This window comes from Eutrigla gurnardus (genome assembly GCF_963514095.1).
Source record: "Eutrigla gurnardus genome assembly, chromosome: 9".
NCBI classification, from domain to species: Eukaryota; Metazoa; Chordata; class Actinopteri; order Perciformes; family Triglidae; genus Eutrigla; species Eutrigla gurnardus.
In genome coordinates, this window is record NC_139923.1 from 16,070,685 (window position 1) to 16,092,304 (window position 21,620).

The following is a 21,620-nucleotide window of genomic DNA, read 5'->3' on the forward strand; positions in this document are numbered from 1 at the left end:
CAAGCTACGCAGTTGCTGAATCTGTCTTTATTTTAGATTGACGGTTAGAACGGTCAGTTCAAAAGATTTTCGAGAGCTTGCCAGCGTCTCTCGAAACTCACCGCAACGTGAAGGCATTGCATGGCTTCTTACATAGACAATGAATGGGAACATCCCCTCCGGGTAAAGGTATAAACTCAGACAGGACGCCGTTTAGTTTCACGGTGTGTCCCACAACATGTACAAAGCAGTAATAGTGGTTATTACGGCCATGAATGATGACACATTATCGGTGTAAATGCAGTGGGTGCCGGTCGGATTTCTCTCTCACCCCTACTACGTCCCCGATCGCAAACTGCTCGGCGATCGCTCGCCACAATCCCCCTGTATTTTCTCACACAATCCAGCATTTCTAAACAGCAATTGGACAGCATTTTATGAAATGGTGAAGGCAGCAGGGAGGTGACATCAATAGAGTATACTATCAACATTCTGACTAATTTGGTGAGGAGACAATTCAACATTCCAGCCAAGAAAATTGTTATATTCACACTAGTGATATTTCTGATAAGCCCGAAATGTAAAAAAATAAAATAAAAAATCCATCAGGGTGATTAAAAAAAACTCCTTTTCTTAGATGAGTAAATTCTACTGGTTTGTTTTAGCAAATGTTGACAGATGCAGCTCTGTTTGACTGCGTTTCTGACAGACTTTGGATCACAGCGGGTTATCCATGCTGGAATGTTGTAAATTAAACAAGACAGAATTGTGGATTTTGTTTTTATTTGTTACATTGTGATTAGTAAGCAACACACAATGTGGCGTTGTGCTAAACTCTGATAGCAGCTGGTAGATTTATAGCAAGGTCAAAGAAAAATACTCCTTAATACTAAAGATGTAGTTGCGACTCAGATGAGTAAACCCTAAATTGTTACCACAATCTGAGATGGGAACATTTCGCCAATCACCAATGTAGTCACATTCCCATAACGGGCACCTAAGGTGTCGAGTACTCCAAACTACATTGAAGTTAGCTGGTTATTAAGGGCTGCAGGATATGGCAGAGTATAGTCTCTGACGGAAGATGTTCAGTTTGGTAAATCATGGTAAAGGATACAATGCTGGAATTACATTTAGCCAATGACATCTTCTATTGTGAAACAAAGTTTACACAAGAAATGGTGTTCCTCTAATAGATACATTAATTTATCAGTTAATGCAGTGGTTTTCGAAAACCCTAGGGGGGGGTCCGGATTTATGACAGGGGCGGCGCGGCGAGTAGGACCCTATGATTTCTGTGATGCGGATGGAATCACAGAATTTGACAATGACAATTGAAACTGTAAAACGTGGAATTTGTAAAAATCTGGGTTTCCGCTAATACTATAAGTGTTTGTCACTGCACCTCAGCCAAAAGAAAAGGAAAAAAAATACGTTCACCCAGCGTCTCCCCCGGCTTTTTCACTGAGGGGCAGGGCTGAGACGCACACACACACAACACACACACACACACACACACACACAGTGATCGATAGTCATGTCGAAGATGTTTATTATGCAGAACAACTTTTCCCAGCTATAAGCAGAATCTCACATCAAAAACATATTGAACTAATTCACAACTGTGAAGTGAAATCAACAGATAAGCTGACTTAGACACGGTAAAAGTCGGGAGGGTCCAAAGTAAGGATTTATATAGTGGGTGGTAAGCATTGTGACTCCCCCTTAAATTATTTCACATATACTTGCATATTTATGCAAATTTTCATGTTCTCTGAATGACAAGGAATTTAAGAATTTGAACTACTAGAATGTTTCTTCAATAAAAAAAAAAAATATTTCATGTGCAGGCAGTGGCGTCAATTCAGCCAAAGCTAAGGTATGGCAAGGTTACTAGTCACATGACTTAACTACAGTATCAATCAATATACATGCCCAGCAAATAATCATAACAAAAGTGACAAGTCTGCTATGTAGCTTATCTGTGTGGTTAGGAATATTTGAACTTTTTCAAATGCAGTCTCACTCACATTCCGCTAACATAACTATGGACACAAACACTTAACTACGCACGTTAATCAATCAATTCAGTCAAATGTGCCGTTACGCATCCAGCGGCAGGGTTAGAGAGCAGTAATAGCCTTTCTGACAAACACAATTTCACTCATTCTGTTCACTTCATTCACTATGTAATTGCAACAATATCACGTGAACATACCAGGTCAACTTAAAACTGGTAAAGTCCAAATGCAAAGAGGAGAGGGAGGGAGGGAGAAGAGGGTGCTGAGTTAACAGCCTGAATCCCGCCTTCACTACCTGGTCCTCCTCCCTCTGCTGCTGGGGCAACATTGGACCACCTGCCTTTTTTTTTTTTTGATAAAAAAGATTCTTAGGTTATCTGCTTCCTTTTCATTTTAGTTAATTAGCTTAGCAAAACAAAAACGCGATAACAATAATGACCCAGCTCTGACCTCCGTCGTCTCGTCAGGGGGGGCTGGGAGATACCACATTTCAAGATATGGAGGGGGGGTACAAGTGTTGGGAAAGATAATATCTAGAGAAATTGATTGTGTTGTTCTGATTGTCACTTGTAGTTAATTTATATGTATAAAATAATAGATTAATCAATACAAATTGACACAGAGTAATTCCATAAATGTATTAAAAAAAACGAATATTTAAATTTTCCCCTGGAGCCAAGGCGTGGCAGCTGCCATACCTTGCCATACCCAATTGACGCCCCTGTGTGCAGGGGTGGATATTTTTTTTCTACAAAAGGGGGGCCCTGCAGAAAAAAATTGGGAACCACTGAATGCATGTTTTTAGTTTAAAAAAAATATCATGCATGACAATATAAGGAAACACTTTACTTTACTCCTTGCAGTCCCCCATCTGCTCTACTGCTGGCTACCTGAAGCTGGTGCTGCGTGCTCATTGAAATCATGAATGAAAAAATAGCTATAGCAATAGTAGTTTTCCCTCAATGAAAAGTAAGTGCGTATACAGGGAGAGCACATGGAGTTGAAGCCACCCTCATCAACTGGATTGATAATACCCAGTCACGTAATGCCCACAAAGTGATCCTGAACCACCTCTGCCCACTGCAGCATGAGCTGCACATGCAGACGAATGGCACACAGCTCCCATATGCCACTCACTGGGAGAGTGAGAAGCCCCGGAAAAAAGGCTGCGTTCATCTGAATGCACCGCCCAAGCTGCCGTCACACAAAGCCAGCCATGACCTGGCAAAGTCTCACCCCCCAGTCAACCCTTGGTGACAGAAAAGGCACAGGAATTGGCAGCAAGCTAATAAATATTGAAACTGTCTTTTTCATTGCTGGATATTCATGCAATACATACTAATGTCAATTAGATGGTAATCTGCATTAGAAAAAAAGAAAAACTGTTATAATAATCAAAAACTTATAGTGATCAATTTTACCCAGACAGATGTGATCACTATAAGCCATTTCCACTGTATAAAGAGTTTTGTGGCTCCAGAGGGAGCTGCATAAAGTCTGCCTGAAGTGGCTTGATACCACATTAGCCGCTACTAATATGACACGCCGATGCACTGACCAAAGATCAAGTTGTTTATGGATAATGTAGGCCCCATTATTTGTCAGGGAAGAAGAGTGTGTGGAATAAAAATGTTACTGCATAAACTTTTTTTTTTTCGAGGTCCCTTTTAAATGATAGTCACTTGAGATAGATTATACCGAGTGGTGAAGATGAAGGTTGTTGTTAGGGGGGTGAGAAGGTTACTTGAAGCACTATATAATACTGCAGTCCCAGAGAGTACATTTATTTATTTAATTTTTATTTCTTCCTTGGCACCAGCACACACTGCAGCAACCAAATCAAAATGTGTCTTTGTGGTCACTAGCCAATCATATTTCCTTTTAGAACATACAAAAATGCTATATTAAAGGCCTGTTACATAGACATTGCATCAGTGCATTAGGGTTAATGGCACTAGCCTTCAGAGAGCAAATGACGAAGTGGGAATAGTATTGGTCCTAGTCGCCACCTTGTTCAAATGAGTCATCAGATGCAAGCCATTAGCCTAGTGCAAGCTCAGATATTTTCACAGTGAAATGTGCGAGGGGTTAAAAAGTGAGCTGTCAGTACGGCAATGTTCTGCTAAGAAAACAAACAATGTTTAAAAGGTAATGGATTTTGATGGCCCAGTGGATCTCTAATATACAACAGGTGACAAACGATTTGACATGGTGACCTGACAGGACTTTCTATTTGCCAAATCTATGCTAAATGTGAATTATTATTATTATTCAAAAATAAAATATGTTTCAAATGGGTCCAGGTGATTAACATAGAAGGTCGGGGTGGTGGATGGCTTAAAAAAAGGCTTTCACCCAGGAGACTGCTGTTTTTGTCCTGTGTGTACTAAGGGCTTTTGTTGTATAAAGATGACCAAGTCTTTGCTGCTGTTTTGTTTAAATGTCCCGCTGGGATGGTTGTAAATGCATTTGTACATAGTTAATAAAGGATTTCAGGTGACATCATATCCTCACGTTATTCATCAAAAGTGTTCCTAAAATAGATTTTGGTTTCACATGACATTTATTTCATACAAAAACCCAACTGGTAGATACACCAGTTAGGTTTTTGTATGAAATAGTCCTTTTTAATTGAGTTTTAGGGTTCAGAAATGTTTGGCCAATTTCCCATACTGCTCTCAACTAAACTTAAATCCATTAAATGCCCTTGTTGTATGATGCAGCACTGCCCTGTAAAGAGGAGAAATACACAGAAGACGTAAACTTGATAGGTGTTAAAATGCGTTAATTTACAGGGAGTCAGAAGCTGAAGAGAAAATGAGATTAGACCTTTCGCAGCATGCAATCACTCAACGGATCGGCAGGGATTTGGCTGTCAACAATTTACTAAAGCCACGGTGGCAGCTATAAAATGATTGAACTCTCTCTTCTCTTCTGAATGGTGTGGTGTTGGTGAGAGGTGGGGGGGGGGTGACCCCAAAACCGCTTGAAATAGTGATTACTTTACCAGTGTACACTACTCCCAATACCACTCCCTCACCCTCCTTTACTGTCTGAAAGGATGGGATTTGATTCAGGGGCAGATTAGATTTGTGTGTGTGCGAATTTTGTGTTCATGTACCCACATGTTTGTGGCGACTGTGTGCTTGCCCGTGCACACACTTTTCTGTGTGGGCCCGTATTGCACAGAGATCGAGGGGTGGCAACATCTTTTACAAGGAGCTCTCATGTCAGGAAGCTATTGTCTGTGCTCTGAGTTGACAGGCGAGGAGCTCTGGCAATGGATGGTGCCCTGCAGATGAAAAAAATAAATAAAAATGGAGCCATTGTTTCAGAGGCCATGAGCAGAATATCTGCAGGGGTCTGAGGCCAAAGTGCTGCTCGTAATAGCTTGTCTATAGTGAAACACATTTGTCACATTTGTCTCGCTGGCAAAATGAAAACCCAAACCCTGAGATGAAACAAAAAAAAAACTGCATGTACACTTAGTGACCACTAAATGTAAGATCATAGTTTCATAACAAGATCAAATGGTGAAATCATTGCTTAAATATTTTGCGAAGAAATATCTTCAATACACCAATACAATAATATGAGTCCAGAAACCTGTGCTGGTTGAAACAGATACAGTTGCAAATAAATGTATCCAAAGCATAACATTTTTAATAGTACAGATTTTCAAAAAAAAATCTAAATGTGCAGGCTGTTGGTTATGAGTGGGAAAAAAATAAGATATTTTTCACCTGTCAAAAATGAACACCCTTATTATTCACGGCACACTGACAGATAAATAATGCTTTCACAAATCTTCATTACAAATTATACTCCTCTGATTTTCAAGGTGATAGGAGAAAAAATAATGCCATTCCACAACTCCCTTTATTACCCTCCATCATTGTCTGTCATTCAGACTAATAGTTAGGATACTCTTTTTACTCCTAGCTTAAACACCCTTAGCACTCAATGCCAAGAGCAAAAGACCCTGATTTAGATGGCATCAAAGGACCTGTCATCCACCGCTGATGTAATTGGACTTATTTTGCCAAATTTCTTTGTCAAGGCTGACACCTCTCATAGGAATTGACAACTAATTTTGAACTTTGTTTCGAACGAGTCAAATCCTTCAAAATGTAGGTTTTATCCGATATGATTGCTAAACACTGTTAGGGCCAACATCCCATCATTAAGGTTATTACAAATGACTCACAACCTGTATGATGTTTTTCAATGCAATATGTTTATTGTATGAGCAGAAATATGAAACAAATATTTACATTTGTGAGTTGAAGGACAGCATCACTGTCATCCAAAAGAGACATTTCGTATTAAAAACACAGTAGAAATCAATGAAAATGTAGAATACAAGAAGGCTATTTTCACAGGATTATGCAGTCTCACTTAGGCAATATAGAGTAAACCCCAGCATTCAAACACATTGGGTCTCATTCATGAGTTATTAATCTGTGAGTAGATTTGCACTTAAATCACCTCCGTACTTAAAATCTACTAAGGAGTCATGAACGTGACGTAAAAATCTGATTTGATCGTAGGTACATAGTATGTTGTTGAATGCCAATCAATTATAAACTGACAGTGTGCTCACGCTGGTCAGCAATTAGCATAAATCCCATGCCCTATAAGGAGGTGATGATCCCTATGAGGAGGTGCATCCTGTCAATCTGCAGACATGACGTAAGCAAAGAAAAAGTGGAAGAGTGAGAAAAACGTTTCTGTCACCGTTTATTATTTTGGGTGAATTGGAGTGAAGGTAAAATATGTTCTTTTCTTCTTTTTATCTGTGAGAAGTGATGTGACAGGGACAGGTAAATCCAAGGCCTGGAGGGAGGGGACTGATGTGTCCTCTGTCGATGATCCATCCAAGTAGTCAAAAGAAAATGGTATAAAACCTTGTGATTTATTATTGTTATTATTATTAGTCAACATGTAGCCGAGGCAACACAGAGAATTTTAAGTTGATTTAAATAACCCATTAATTTGAGAAATCTAATCTGATTCTTGAATATGCAAATTACCCACTAATTAAGCTAAATGTGAATCATTTTTCATGTTTACCTTTTTTTTCAAAGGCATCTGCACATTTTGAACATAACAGAGCACAGCACGTTGTTTCTGATAATATCAAGCAATATTTATATGCATTCCTTATTTAAAAAAACTCAACGAGCAATCAGAGACAGGATTATATTTTGTTAGTAGCTACCAAAAGTTAAGGGCTTTTGATGAATGCAGAAATGGATGTAAATTTCCCTCTGCAAACAGTTTACACAGTTCTGCTCACGTTTTATGCATGAGATCCATTGTGTTTTGTTCAAGGGTGGCGGTAACTTTATTCATATAGTGTGGAATAATATGCTAACATTTAGTAGTTTATTGGGAATGATAGTCTGCCCAAAGTAGCATAGGAGCATAATTTGTATTATTTTTTTTCGCATAGCATTGAGGCTGAGAAGCAGTGAGAGAATAGCAGCCTGCCATTTGTTTTGTGAGAAATCTAAGCCACTGAAGAAAAAATGTGCCTCATATGACCACTGGCTCAAAAGGAGTATTCGTCAATTTGCTGCAAATAGTATAAATTAAGCACTTCTTATTTATAATTTGTTTTTCCTAATGCCATTTCTGTCACTGCATGTATTTTTCATTGCAAAACAGGCAGTGTGCACCAAACAATCTGGTAATAGTTGATTATTGTGGTGCAACACAATCTTAAGTGTAACCATGCAGCTAATTAGCCCTCTTTTTGTATTTTTTTCCAATCATGTGTGGGACCATGATGTAAAAATTACTGTACCTTGACACATTGATTTTGCCATGATTGTGCGTGCTTAGATAATATGTAGTTAGCTGCTCATTGTGCATGTCATTACTATGGCTTTCATTCCAGGATGCCATGCAAAATCAAAATGACCACCCCTAAACCCCATGCGGTCCCTCAATAATATCCTCTAGACAGGATGTTATTACTGTGTGATTTTGAATATGTATTGTGGGCTATGAATTTGCAAAGATAAAACCAGATGTCAGTAATTCAAATGCAATTCCTTGCAGGTTTTGTTGCTGCTTGCAAGCCCATATTACAATGCTTATTCAGGATCTTGGCAATTCAAAGCCCATTGAGGGCAGTTTTCCCCTCCAACCTCGCCAAATACACTGCTTTCCATTTTTCACTGCACCACAAAGAGCTGTAGCAAAAAAATACAATTCAGGGGAAATGAGTGACTGTGAGGGTTAATGACAATGGCTGAGTCAATGTATGCATGTGTTTATGTAGAGTAAGCTAGAAAGTGTGGGGCTATTTGTAAGGAAATGCAAATTATTAACACTTCAGGCTACTGGACTTGACTTCAATAAGTGTTACCAGAAATGCTATCCACCCAACATAGAGTACTATGTATAAAAGAAAAAAATCTGCCAGAAAGGCCGAGAACAGAGACATGGTCTGTGGTCACCACCTGCAGAACCATTCCTTTATAGGGATGTCTTGCTTATTGCCACTCGTTTCCTGAAATATGATTGACTTGCAGTTACATTATGTTGTGTTAGTGTTCCCTTTATTTTTTTTGAGCAGTGTATATATATATCCTTTATTTAACCAGGTAAAAAAAACTCATTGAGATTTAAAACCTCTTTTCCAAGAGTGACCTGGCCAAGACGGCAGCACACAAGCAGATCAGTTGCACAACACACAAGACATATATAAAATACAATCACACATTTCAGGAAAACATGATTAAACTATGCAATCACACGATCCGATTGAGCTCAATTCTCTGTCTATTATAATTGACTTGAATTCCCCCAGAGTTACAAGATGTGTCAGTTTCATATCCTTCTGCACATTGTTCCAGGTAGACGGGGCAGAAAATTTAAAAGCCTTTTTGCCCAGTTCAGTTCTCACTTTCGGGACCTGCATCTGTATAATGTCCTGAGAACGCAGGCCATATCGGCTGTGGTTTCGACACATGTGTAAACACAAATATTTAGGCAAAAGTCCAAGAACAGATTTATAAATGAAAGTCAGCCAATGAGAGAGTCTACGGACATACAAAGATGGACAATGTGCGACGGCATATAAGGAACAGTGATGTACACGGTAGTGGCAACCAGTAATAAAACGCAAAGCACAGTGGTATACAGTATCCAATTTCTTTAAAAATTGACTAGGAGCGTTCATAAAAAGCAGGTCTCCGTAGTCCAACAAGGGTAAAAAAGTTGTGCTGATCAAGCGTTTTCTGACTTGCAATGAAAAACATGATTTATTCCTAAAAAAGAAACCTAATTTCAATTTCAGTTTAGAAACGAGTTTATCAATGTGCAGTTTAAAGGACAGGTTCTCAGCAATTAATATGCCTAGGTATTTATAAGATGTGACCATTTCAATTTCAACCCCATGAACAGTTGACAAGCTAGGAAGGTCAGATGGAAGCTGCTTGCCATTTGAAAATAGCATGGTCTTTGATTTATCTGCATTCAGCACTAACTTGAGCTGAGTCAAACGGGACTGAACAGTGTCAAAAGCTGACTGCAACAACTCAAGAGATTTTAAAGCTGAAAAAGCTGAACAGTAAATTACTGTATCATCAGCATAGAAATGGGACACAGCATCAGACAAGTTATCACAACAATTATTCACATAAATTGTGAACAACAGGGGCCCTAATATAGAACCTTGAGGCACACCCTTTAGAACAGGGAGGAAAGAAGAAGAAGACCCGGCGGCTTGGACACACTGTGTTCTATCTGATAAATAATTAGAGAACCAGTTTACAGCATGATTAGATAAGCCAATCTTGTGGAGTCTATCTGCCAGGATGACATGGTCGACTGTGTCAAACGCCTTTGACAAGTCTATGAAAAGAGCTGCACAGTATTTTTGGCCATCTAGTGCCTCTATGATGTCGTTTACCACTTTGACAGCAGCAGTTATTGTACTTTGCTGTTTACGAAAACCAGACTGGTATTGTGAGAGGAGACCATTAGCATCAAGAAAAATTTTAAGTTGTTCACTGACCAATTTTTCTAAAATTTTGGAGAGAACACACAATTTAGAGATCGGCCTGTAGTTGTTAACTATAGAGGGATCACCACCTTTCAGCAGGGGAAGAACATAGGCAGACTACCATATTCTCGGGATCTTATTTTCAAAAAGAGTTAAATTAAAAATATGACACAGAGGTTCTGCTATAAAGTCTGCAGCTGATCTCAAAAAGAAAGGCTCGAGATTGTCAGGTCCGGCAGATTTGCTTAGATCCAAGTGCAGTAATGCCCTATGGACCTCGACTACATCAAAAGGAGTCAGATCAAATCCTGGAGCCAAAACATTTATGGGTGGTGATTGCAGGAAAACCCCTTGCGCATCAGATTGATGTGAGGACTCAAACAGAGACCCCGAAGAAACAAAATGTTTGTTGAAAACAATTAAGAATAGCTGCTTTGTCAGCTAGAATATGTGCATCTTTTACTATGCAAGCAGGTAAATTGTCTGTGGTTTCATCCCCAAATGAAGATTTAACTGTTTTCCAAAACTTCTTAGGATCATTTAGGCTACGGGTAGTTTTATCAACATAGAAATCAGACTTAGCCTTTTTAACAAGGAAAGTAAAGCGATTTCTGAGCTGTTTAAATATCAGCCAGTCCTCCTGGGATTTCGATTTTCTGGCCTTAGCCCAGGCATCATCCTTTGCTTTAAGGAGACCGGACAACTCAGGGAAGAACCAAGGGTTGTTCCTACCTTTCACTCTAAATTTACGGAGAGGGGCATGTTTATTAATAATAATACTAAAAGCATCATAAAAGTACTTCCAGGCCAGCTCTACATCATTAAAAAGTGAGATCCTGGACCAATTAAAGTGCCATAGATCATGATGAAAACCCTGCTCACAGAAATGTTTATAATCACGTTTAAAGATAATACGTGGCCTTGTTTTTGGGAGCTTAGCTCGTCTAGTGGCTATAACACAATGATCACTCATATCGTTTGCAAAAATACCAATGTCTGAGTATTTTTGAGGAGAATTAGTTAAGAATAAATCAAGAAGAGAGGAATTCTCTGGACATTTAAGGTTTGGGCGGGTTGACCCGTTAACAATTTGTGTTAAGTTAAAAGAATCACACGTAGATTTAAAACTATCACCAATCCCAGTTCAAATCCCCTGTGAAAAGTATCTCATTGAAATCTAAAGTCAAAAGCTGTTTATTCAATGATGATAAAGTCTCACTACTAGCAGAGGGTGGTCTATAGCAGCCTACGATGGTGAGAAAGTGGCCATTTTGAAGCTCCAACTTCAGAGCAAGAAATTCAAATTGACTGCTAAGAGAAAGACATGATTGAACAGCAACATGAAGTTTCTGTTTGACGTATATTGCTATGCCACCACCTTTTCTGGGGCGGTCACAGCGATAAACATTGTATCCTTTAATAGCAATGTCTTTGTCTGTGATGGATTTCTTTAGCCAAGTTTCAGATAAGACAAGAATGTCAGTATCAGTAGATTTAACCCAGATTTTAATTAGGTCAAGTTTTGGCAATAGACTTCTAACATTTAGGTGTAAAACACCAAGCCCTGATCTGGATTTAAAATCAGTTGGAGTACTTAGACAATTTATATCTGGGCCAGGGTTGGGTTCAATATTCCCAGACAGTAAAATCAAAAGAAATATAAGACATTTTTTCTTCACTGAGAATGTAGGTACTGGTTGAGTAGAATTATGCCTATTCCTTCGACTAATAGGACTTGGTGGATAAGAATGAAACGATAGCAACCAGTCATATGCACTAAATAATACAGCAAAGTGAGGCAAAATGGTATCATCAGTACAATGCATGGTCTGGGTGGGACAGAACTTGAAAAAAATAGTATCCCAGCCTGTGCTTTTTTTGGGAAACCAATAATAAGTAAGAATGAAACAGTCTTCCCCATATTCAATGGGATGCCAACTATTCCCAACCGCTTCAAATTCGCTGATGGTAGGCAGAGACAAAAAAGCCAGAAGAGCAAACACTACCTTTGCCATGATGAAAATCACTAGTCGAGTGCAGCTAGCTGTTGCAGGGCTGCTGGAAGCTAGCTGCTGCAGGGCTGCTGGAGGCTTGCTGCTGCAGGGCTGGTTGAGGCTAGCTGCTGCAGGGCTAGTGGAGGCTAGCTGCTGCAGGGCTGGTTGAGGCTAGCTGCTGCAGGGCTGGTTGAGGCTAGCTGCTACGGGGCTAGTGGAAGCTAGCTGCTGCAGGGCTGGTTGATGCTAGCTGCTGCGGGGCTAGTGGAGGCTAGCTGGAGGCTAGCTGCTGCAGGGCTGGTGGAGGCTGGCTGCTGCGGGGCTGCTGGAGGCTAGCTGCTGCAGGGCTGGTTGAGGCTAGCTGCTGCAGGGCTAGTGAAGGCTAGCTGCTGCAGGGCTAGTTGAGGCTAGCTGCTGCAGGGCTGGTTGATGCTAGCTGCTGCAAAGCTAGTGGAGGCTAGCTGCTGCAGGGCTGATGGAGGCTTGCTGCTGCAGGGCTGGTGGAGGCTAGCTGCTGCAGGGCTGCTGGAAGCTAGCTGCTGCAGGGCTGCTGGAGGCTTGCTGCTGGAGGCTTGCTGCTGCAGGGCTGGTCGGGGCTAGCTGCTGCAGGGCTGCTGGAGGCTAGCTGCTGGAGGCTTGCTGCTGCAGGGCTGCTAGAGGCTAGCTACTGCAGGGCTGCTGGAGGCTTGCTGCTGCAGGGCATTTAGAAAATCTGCAGAAGGATGGTTTGTCCCCCTCAGGTGCTGTAATCCAGCAGGTGGATTTCAGGTAGGCCTCAGCCTCAAACAGTCCAGGTGGATTTCAGATGTGTCTAGGCCTCAAACAATCCAGATTTCCAGTTCAGCAACAATCCAGTAACATCCAAATAAAACATTTCATCAAGAGATCTCAGACTGAAGAGAAGATGTTGTTCATAAAAAGTACCACTCAGTCAGGTCCAAATGTCTTAAAAATCACACATAAAAACAGAAAATCAGGCACTGACACACAATGAGTGGACTGACTTGGCTGCCATCTTGGATTGGATGGATCCAGGGGGTGAAGTGTATATAAGAGTATAAGAGTAGCTAGGGATAATGGTTCTGAGGTGGAGTAACCATCAGCCCCCTCCTTTACATGGATGATATCAAGCCGTATGTAATGAATGAGCAAGATGATCACAACAGAAGTGGTTCAATTACCAGGAGGCAACATAGCAGATTTCCAGGACAGCTACAAATACCTTGAAGTCCAGCATGCAAAGGGAAAACTTGGAGAGGCCACAAGGAAGTCAGCCACAGCCAAATACCTAGATAGCGTAAGGCAAGTCCTGAAAGGTCAAGTTGACTGGAAATAACAAGATCAGAGGCATCAACACATACCCACTGAAGGTCATCAGATACCCTGCGGGTAAAATAACCTGGCCAAAAGAAGAAATTGAGGCCACTGATATCAAGACAAGAAAGCTCCTTACCATGCATGGAGGATTTTACCCCAAATCCAGCACTCTGAGATTGTCCACTAAGTGGAAAGAGGGAGGCCGAGGGCTAGTGCGCATCAGAGCCACTTTCCTGGACGAAACAACAAAGATCCAGGAATAATCAGGAAAATTATCCCAAGTGATGAATAAGTTACAAAGTGAATATCTCAGACAGCACAAACCCGATGATAAGGAGGAGGAGGAAAAATAGGTGGAACCATCTTGGGAAGACAAGCCCCTCTTTGGCATTTTGCACCAACAGTTAGAAGAAGTGGTTGATATCGAGGAATCATACCAGTGGCTATTAAAAGGCTGGTCTGAAGTACAGCCCAGAGGAACGTATCATGGCCGAGCCCAAGATCAATAGAGACCGGGATCTACCACACCAGACAGGACCCCGGGTGTAAAGTGCTGTCCCTGTGATAGTCCAGCAGGGTGTAAGATGCAGGCAGGTACGGCATACATGTTGTGTTAAAATCAAATTATGATACAAGAAATTAGAAGATTAATTAATTAATGTAGCAAATTCAAATAATCATTGATGTCATAAGAGGACAATTGCGCAGCAACTTTAAAATAGTGTATTTTGGGCGATTTTCTTCTACACAGGGTCTTCTCTGCAAATCATCATCAAATTAATCAGTATTGTATGAACTGATGATGTGAAGTGGATTCGACACAGTCAAATGACGACTTCAGAAAGTCAGATAAAGGAAGTCATCGTGTGTTTGTATACTTGTGTTCATAAAGTGAAAGCTGAGAAAAGTGGAGAGATTCTTGTTGGTGTTTCTGAAATGCAACAATAGTTCAGAATTACAATACATTCTTGAGGCACTAAAGCATATTCAATATAAAGATCAGGAGGGTGGGCATGTGGTAACATGGTGGTAAATTAAAGTATTTTATTCTTTTACAGCTACAAAAGGCCATGATGGGTAGAGTACAGAGAAATTGATTGGTGGTGCTGCTGAAATGCTTGTGATGCTTGTACTAGCTGCTGGTGAAGACGGTCAATTTAGGTCTATCCCACTAATACATGAAATACAGATCAGAGCTTTCACATTTTATGATCACATTATATGAGCTCATATTGTATTTCTTGATTATATTTTTTGCTATGAATATATTGTATGTAGTGTATAGAAATACTCAAATAAAGTGTTTTTACTTAACCAAAAAATTTACTTAAGTACAATATATATATATATATATAAATATATATATATATATATATATAAATATACACACATATACTCATATAACATGTATCATGACTCAGCATGACAGTGACAGCTCTCAGCAGTGTGAATGTTTGTCGTCATTTACATATTGAATACATGTCGTTTTCCAAATAGTCAGAAATGTATATTTGCAATATGAGGCATTGATTGAGTGCTTGTGCCAGAGTCAGTTGCCTGTTTGCATCTTGAATATTTTCTGAAGCTTGCAGACCTTGGAATAGGAGAACGTCTTGGTTTCCCTTCTGTCTAAGTTCCTGCTGCAGGAAGGGGGGGGGGGGGGGGGGGGGGGTGTCCTTGTTGTTGACAGGAATAAATAAAGAAGAGGGTGGCAAATCATGTTTGCCTCCACTGTACTCCTTTCCATGCTGCTGTAAAAAGAGAACATGACATTTCCTGTGGACCTATCTGCTTCAGCAGGGTTCTGTCCATAGTACAGGCCAGTGGCTGGCGCTTTCCATGGTCCTGAAAACACAGCATACACACAAGCAGCTTGTAACATAGCTGAAGTATAGAATCTCTACATGCTCACATTGCACACCCCTTGAAACAAATTTGTCATTTTGAGCTGAATAAAACTGACCTGGAGACTCACGTATGGTTAATACTGCCTAAAATAAATGTTTCACAAGCAATGTAAATATATGTATTTCATAAAAAGGGGCCCACTGTGTGTAGAGTTTTTTTTAAATGTATTTCTTGTCAGCAGGAGAGTTTAGCTAACATCTAAAAGCATGTGCTGAGAGAAAAACTATACGCTTGTGTTTGGGCTGATAACACAGCATGTTGCACAAACAACAACAACAAAAACAATCTTTATACAAAAAATGTTTTTTTTCTAATAAGAGATCTTTAGCAGCTAAAAAAAACCCCACTCCCGCACAAATAAACAATTGGAATGCATAACTAGAAAGCCTCTGTTGACACTTTCACATCCGTCTTTGCTGTTGAAATATGTCAGCCAACCTGCAGAGTGTATTTTCCATCCTCAGCCCTTTATGATATAGATACATCATAAACGATTGTGCTATAAAAGTGGCCCAGTGTAGCCATCTGTTGGAGCCGGTGTACTTTGAATAAAGTAATGCTTGCGGCACTTTTTCTGGACTTCCTGACAAAACTATCAATAACATCTGTAAAATGTATTGCTGTCAAATATTATTTTGGTAGGTGTCATGTTTTACTCCAAAGCATACCAAAGGGACAAAATACTATTTGGATATTACTCTTAAGTTTCCATTTTATCACTTATTGTGAGTGGAAAACATTCATCCCAAACATCAAAATTGAATTTGGTAAAGAGGAGAAATTATGTTGTGAAGTGTATTAATATGAGAATAGAATGGATGTTCATTAAAAGTGGAGGTTATCAAAAACATTAATTGTAAGAATAATAGCCTTGTGGGTTAGTATGCGAAATCACCTACCTGGCTAAACAACAGGGGAAATTACTCATAATAAGCAGATGCTTATTTCATCATCATCTGAGATCCATTTATCTTTGAAAATGAACAGTGAAAGACATCTCACACCCAGTATAACAAAAGATTAAGGACAAGCATGCGTGCCAGTGTTGAGAAACACAGCAGAACAGATTAATTATTGATGGGATGCTTTCAAAGCCCATGGCGTCACGAGGTATCCATTGTTACCTCTGTTGTTGTTTGCAGCTCTTAGCAGGGCAGGGAGGAAGGAGACGAAGCAGGCAGGGATACAGACCAAACTGAACCTCGCCCCTCCTTCCCCAAGCGCATCCTACCAAACGCTCATTTTCTCTTTTTTAACCTCATTTTGAACTTCATTCTTTCTTTCTTTTATTCATAGAGCAACATTCTGGACACATGTGCTGCTAAGAAAGAAGGCACTCTCCCTCGCTGGGTGTTGTCATCTGAGCCTGTCTGTGCTTTGTTTACGTATCCGGGTCGACAGCATGTGCTTTTTTGTCTCTCTGTTGGCCGTCACAGCACTGCACTCATATGACAGTTACCGACTCATTATATTGTCATGTAAACGGAGTGCCGACCCTCTGGTTCATGACTAGATAAACACTGTTAACACTGTCACCATTGTTTGCACTGTTTGTGCTGTTAGCACCATTAGCTGCTAGCTGCCGGATCAGCCGTCTCCATGTTGAGAGCCGTATGTCGACAATAAATATGCTTGGAATTCTGTATTGAGCCCTTTTAATGTCATATTCGTAGGGAAATATATAATGTTAACTGACTTTTAGACTATGTAGCTGCGTTTATATCTGGTCAGGTCTAGTGTACTGATCTGGAAAAGAAGAAGACTGTGTAGCCCCTTAAGGAATGTTTTTACAGCCAGGCATTGGGAAGTAGCTCTAAAACACAGAGAAAATACCCTGTATTCATAGCAAGGGTGCCTTGGCCATGCGTGAACTGATGCTGATGACATTCACATGTAGCTGTGATGCCTGAGTGGCTTAAGTTGCTCTGAGGGTCTGTGCAGACAAGCTTCCAGATGCAAGAAGGACAGAGACACATTTTAACCAGACACATTCTTTTGTGGTATTTATATTTGTATTTTTGTGTTGTGGGAGTGAAAACTTAACTGGAATATACATGCAATTGAGTGTGTTGATGTCAGGTGGCACATTAAATTTGGCTTTTAATGAGTTCTGATACTCTTCTTACCACTTGACAAAACTGGAATCACATCAATTTAAGCTCATGTGAAAAGGGCAACACACTTAAAGGGTAAAGACCGAGAATACATTCGAGTTACAAATACATTCGATTTTCACATGAAAATTAGATGTAACTTATTCCAAAAGCGTGCAAATACCTTTCAATTATTTACACATACCTGAATGCTAACCCCAATTCTCTTGATTAAAAATTATTTGGCAACTACTTAAGGACCATAATTATGAATTCAAATTGTAACAACAAGCGAGTGAAGTCCATCCATCTCCTACCGCTTATCCTGTATTGGAGGATAAGCCCTGGACAGGACGCCAGTCCATCGCAAGGCCGACATGTAGAGACAGACAACCATTCATGCTCACATTCACACCTACGGGCAATTTAGAGTCATCAATAAACCTATCTCCATCCTGCATGTCTTTGGACTGTGGGAGGAAGCTGGAGAACCCGGAGAGAACCCACGCTCACACCCACTACACCACCGTGTGAAGTCTTGTACCACAAACGAGATAAGCCTCATCCTCAAACAATCATACAGCAGTTTCTTGAGTAACTGCGTGCAGAGGCTAGTGTTAGGGATCCATCCCATTTGCTGTCCTCTGATAGACCATCCCTGATCAATGTGCACCAGGGGCTGTGATTACAAATGAGCCCTATCACTTAGCTACTAAAATGCATTTAAAATCTAACTTAATTGATTGTGAATTGTCTAATTGATGAATTAGCATACATTTAACAACATGGATCTGATCTTCTCTCGCATTGGCATCACAGCAAAGACAGTGAAATGAGAACGATGGATTGGGCAGGATAAGGGCTTCTAAAACCAGCTACAATCCCTGATTGTGTCCGAGACGCCGTTTAAAATCACAGGAGATGGACAAGGGTTGAGATATGAAACATGTATATCCTGCCTCTTGCAAAGAGCTGCGTTGTCAACGCGTGTGTGTGTCTGTGTGTGCGCGCGCGCTTGTCTGCTTTATCTGAAGCCCACAGTGCCATCAGGCTCTCAAAATTGGAACTGCTACTTTCTTATATCAGCACACTCAGTCTCCACTCCGGTCTCAGAGACTTGCATGCGATTTTATTTATTTATTTGTCACTAGTGTCGGTGAAATAATTGCCTGTCGCAAGGGCAACGTGAGCTATTTTGTTTCAGCCTCGGAAGACATTCTCTTGTTTTGAAACGTGTCCTCCGTGCGTGTATCCGCGCGCGTGCTCGCGCGTAAACGTCTGCGTGTGCTAGCAAAAAAAAAACGATCAGTCACAATAAATAAACCAGCAAATGAACAGAATGAATGCGCGCGGTGACAACGCGCGCGCACACACGGAGTTCTACCACACGCGCACGCATGAGCGCGCGCACACTTGAGTAGGACACTGGGCAGAGTGCGTTCCGCCGATCATCTCCGTCCCTCCCCTCAGCAGGCAGATTGTGCCGCTGACGACAGCCAGTTACACAGTGTTGTGAGCGTGAGGCTGTGAAGAGAGAGAGAGAGAGAGAGAGAGAGAGAGAGAGAGAGAGAGAGAGAGAGAGAGAGAGAGAGAGAGAGACTGCATCAAGGAGCGAGAAGTGTGCGCTCGCATCGGGAACTGTGCGTGGGAGTTGTTCTCTCTCTACCTGCCATTTGCATTGCTTCTTTATTCTCTGCACTCATCCTCGGAACACTTCGGGCGCACGGGGAGTCCCATTACCGAGGGAGGATCGCAGCTGTTTGTGTGTGTGTGTGTGTCTGTGTGTGCGCGCGCGCGGGCGGGCGCGCGTGTGTGGGCCGCCTGTTTTAAAGCTGTCATCTTAGAACCGCGGCACTGAAACTCATTGGAAATCTGCGAGGAAACGACAGTCTTTTCTCCCTCTCTGTTTTTTGATGTTGACGTTTTTTTTGTTTTTTTTTAAAGCTGCCTTTCAAGGCGATGGACTTGAGATAGTGCGTCTCAATTTGAGTGTTGGTGGCTGGGAGTTGCCGTCGGGGAGAAATGCAAAAGGATGCTTGGAAGCAGTGAAGGCTGCAGCAGGTGAGTATTCGATTAAGAAAGCGAAAATAGGGGCTCGCTGTTCTCGTTGTTCATTGTCATGTCGATGCAGTTTAATAATGTGGGCTGGGGCCAAGATTTTAAAGAAGGTGGATATCCAGAACGCGTCCGTCTCGCTGGGCTACTTTGAAGAAAGCAGCCCTCAACATTGGGAATTGTGATGTACTGTGGCGACATGAATTAACTGCAGAGGGTTATCCTAGAACTACTCAGGTCTCATTTCGATGTCAAATCGGATGAAATATCCCCGCAAGTCCGCGATGATTAGGACAGAATCGGGTGACGGGACAGAAAAGCAAACAGCGACTTGAATTTGTGGTTAGGCGCGTCCTCTGCAGGTAAAAAATGCATCTAATAACACGCACATTCGAGATGAATTCATAGATATGTCATCCGTGGTGCACATTTGTGACAGTTAAATCTAATTTACAGCCCATTTCTCCGTGCATGTGGAGGATGAAGGCTTAAGTCATTAATCAAATGTAATTGTCCCGGGAATGTGTGTGTGTGAGTGAGAGAGAACGAGAGAGAGTGGGGAGTGTGTGTGTGTGTGTGTGTGTGTGTGTGTGTGTGTGTGTGTGTGTGGGGGGGGGGGGGGGGGGGGGATATCAAAAATGTTATCTTAATCTAGCCTTTATTTGACCACGTATCTCTGCTGACATAACAGTTCTCATTGTGAGGTAGTCGTGATCCTCCCTATATGCCATTTTATTCATCTGCAAAGATGGCTTTCTGTCAAATGGCCAGCGTATGAAAGCAGAACAGGCTCCTGCTGCAAAGGAGTCGCGCCTTTCGTTGACGCTTGCAAACGACTTTTTGGTTGGGGGTTTCAACAAGACGACCATGTGCTGGGATCTATATATAGCTGGGACTACACAGGACAGAGGGCGAAACTTGGAGTGTCTGTGGTGCCACATGCCGTCTGCTGTTTGCTATTCAAGGCAGCGCTTGCAGAGAGAATATATGAAATGTCCCCCACCCTTTATTGTCCAGCACTGCCGCTCATAATGACACACCGAAACAGTTGCGGCGGAGTATCAGAAGTCTGTGTGATGCTGTGCCTGCGGACATTCATAAAGTGCTGTAGCTCTGTTGGTTATAAATAGCCGGAGGGAGCGGACAGCCAGATAGAACGGGAGCAGCCTCCCGCAGCTCGAGCGGCAGCGGCGGCGGCGGCGGCAGCACAGCCTCTCCCGCCTTTATCTGGGCTCCCCATCCGAGATGATAGATAGCCGATGCACTGTGAGATATCACACAGATGCAGGGGCAAAGGGTGTGGCACAGGGGGCTTCCTATGTGCATTATAGCTCATCCTGACTTCTTTCTTTTCCACCAGAGTGTTATTTGCTCTCCTTTATTATTACTGTTGTTATTATTTTCCCTCTGCCTGGTCTCAGTCTCTTTGTGGTACTCAACAGTCACATCAGACTGACTTCATCACACCAGAGGTTTACTTTAAACCCCATGTGGTTGACTACTCTCCTATTGTTTTTTTTTTTTATCCTCACATCTAGGCTTTCTCTCAGGTTTTTCTGTTGATCTATGTAATGATTGGGATGCTGCCGACTCCATCATGGCTGCCTCGCAACAGCCAAGCGGCTGCCGAGGTGTGTGAGAGCTTTGTCCAGATGCCCCGGCTGCCTTCGTTTAACAAATGTGCGGCCGCTGATCTTGGCCATCTCCGAGTTGTCAATAGGATTCACCTCTCTGCCCTGCAGTAGGCTAAAGGACACAGTGACAAAGACCCCTCTTTCCTCTCCTGTAACATTATGCTGCTGTCGACATACTATATTGAATTACGACACGTTGATCAATGTTTGCAATAAGCCAAACCTCTACACCGTGGAAGATATAATACAGAGTATCAGATGTCACAGGGAGATCATGCTCTTCATAACAGCATTACATGTCTATGGAGCTATGAAGTATGGTTACATCTTGGCGTGTTTGTAATTGAATCGTGTGCGGAAAGGATGGAAAAGCAAACCAATAAGACCAGGGTAAGAGTGTATGCGCAACATTTTAATAACTCCTGAAAGGACTCAGCTTCACTATGGATTTGTCAGCAGACCAGGGCAGAGGAGCAGTCGAGACAGAGTGGGTGCTGATGGTGTGGACCACGATGACTGATCACACGCTTGCCTCCTTGCAAACACACCAAGTAACCAATAGTGTTTGTGAGTGGGCAAATGCTGGCTTATGACGTGTTAGT

At 41.6% G+C, this 21,620-nt stretch overlaps 1 protein-coding gene across 3 annotated transcripts in view; it reads left to right on the top strand.

Moving 5' to 3' along the window:
* Window positions 1-21,620, top strand: part of lingo1a (leucine rich repeat and Ig domain containing 1a) — a 131,472-nt gene that overhangs the window by 89,142 nt on the left and 20,710 nt on the right. For 2 of the 3 annotated variants that reach the window (XR_014597752.1, XM_084017816.1), the window contains exon 1: window positions 18,910-19,390. The exons of the other annotated variant lie outside the window; for it this stretch is intronic. The gene's annotated coding sequence lies outside the window, so the exon portion shown is untranslated. Of the gene's footprint in view, window positions 1-18,909; window positions 19,391-21,620 lie in introns of those variants that run through there. 3 annotated transcript variants of the gene reach the window in all.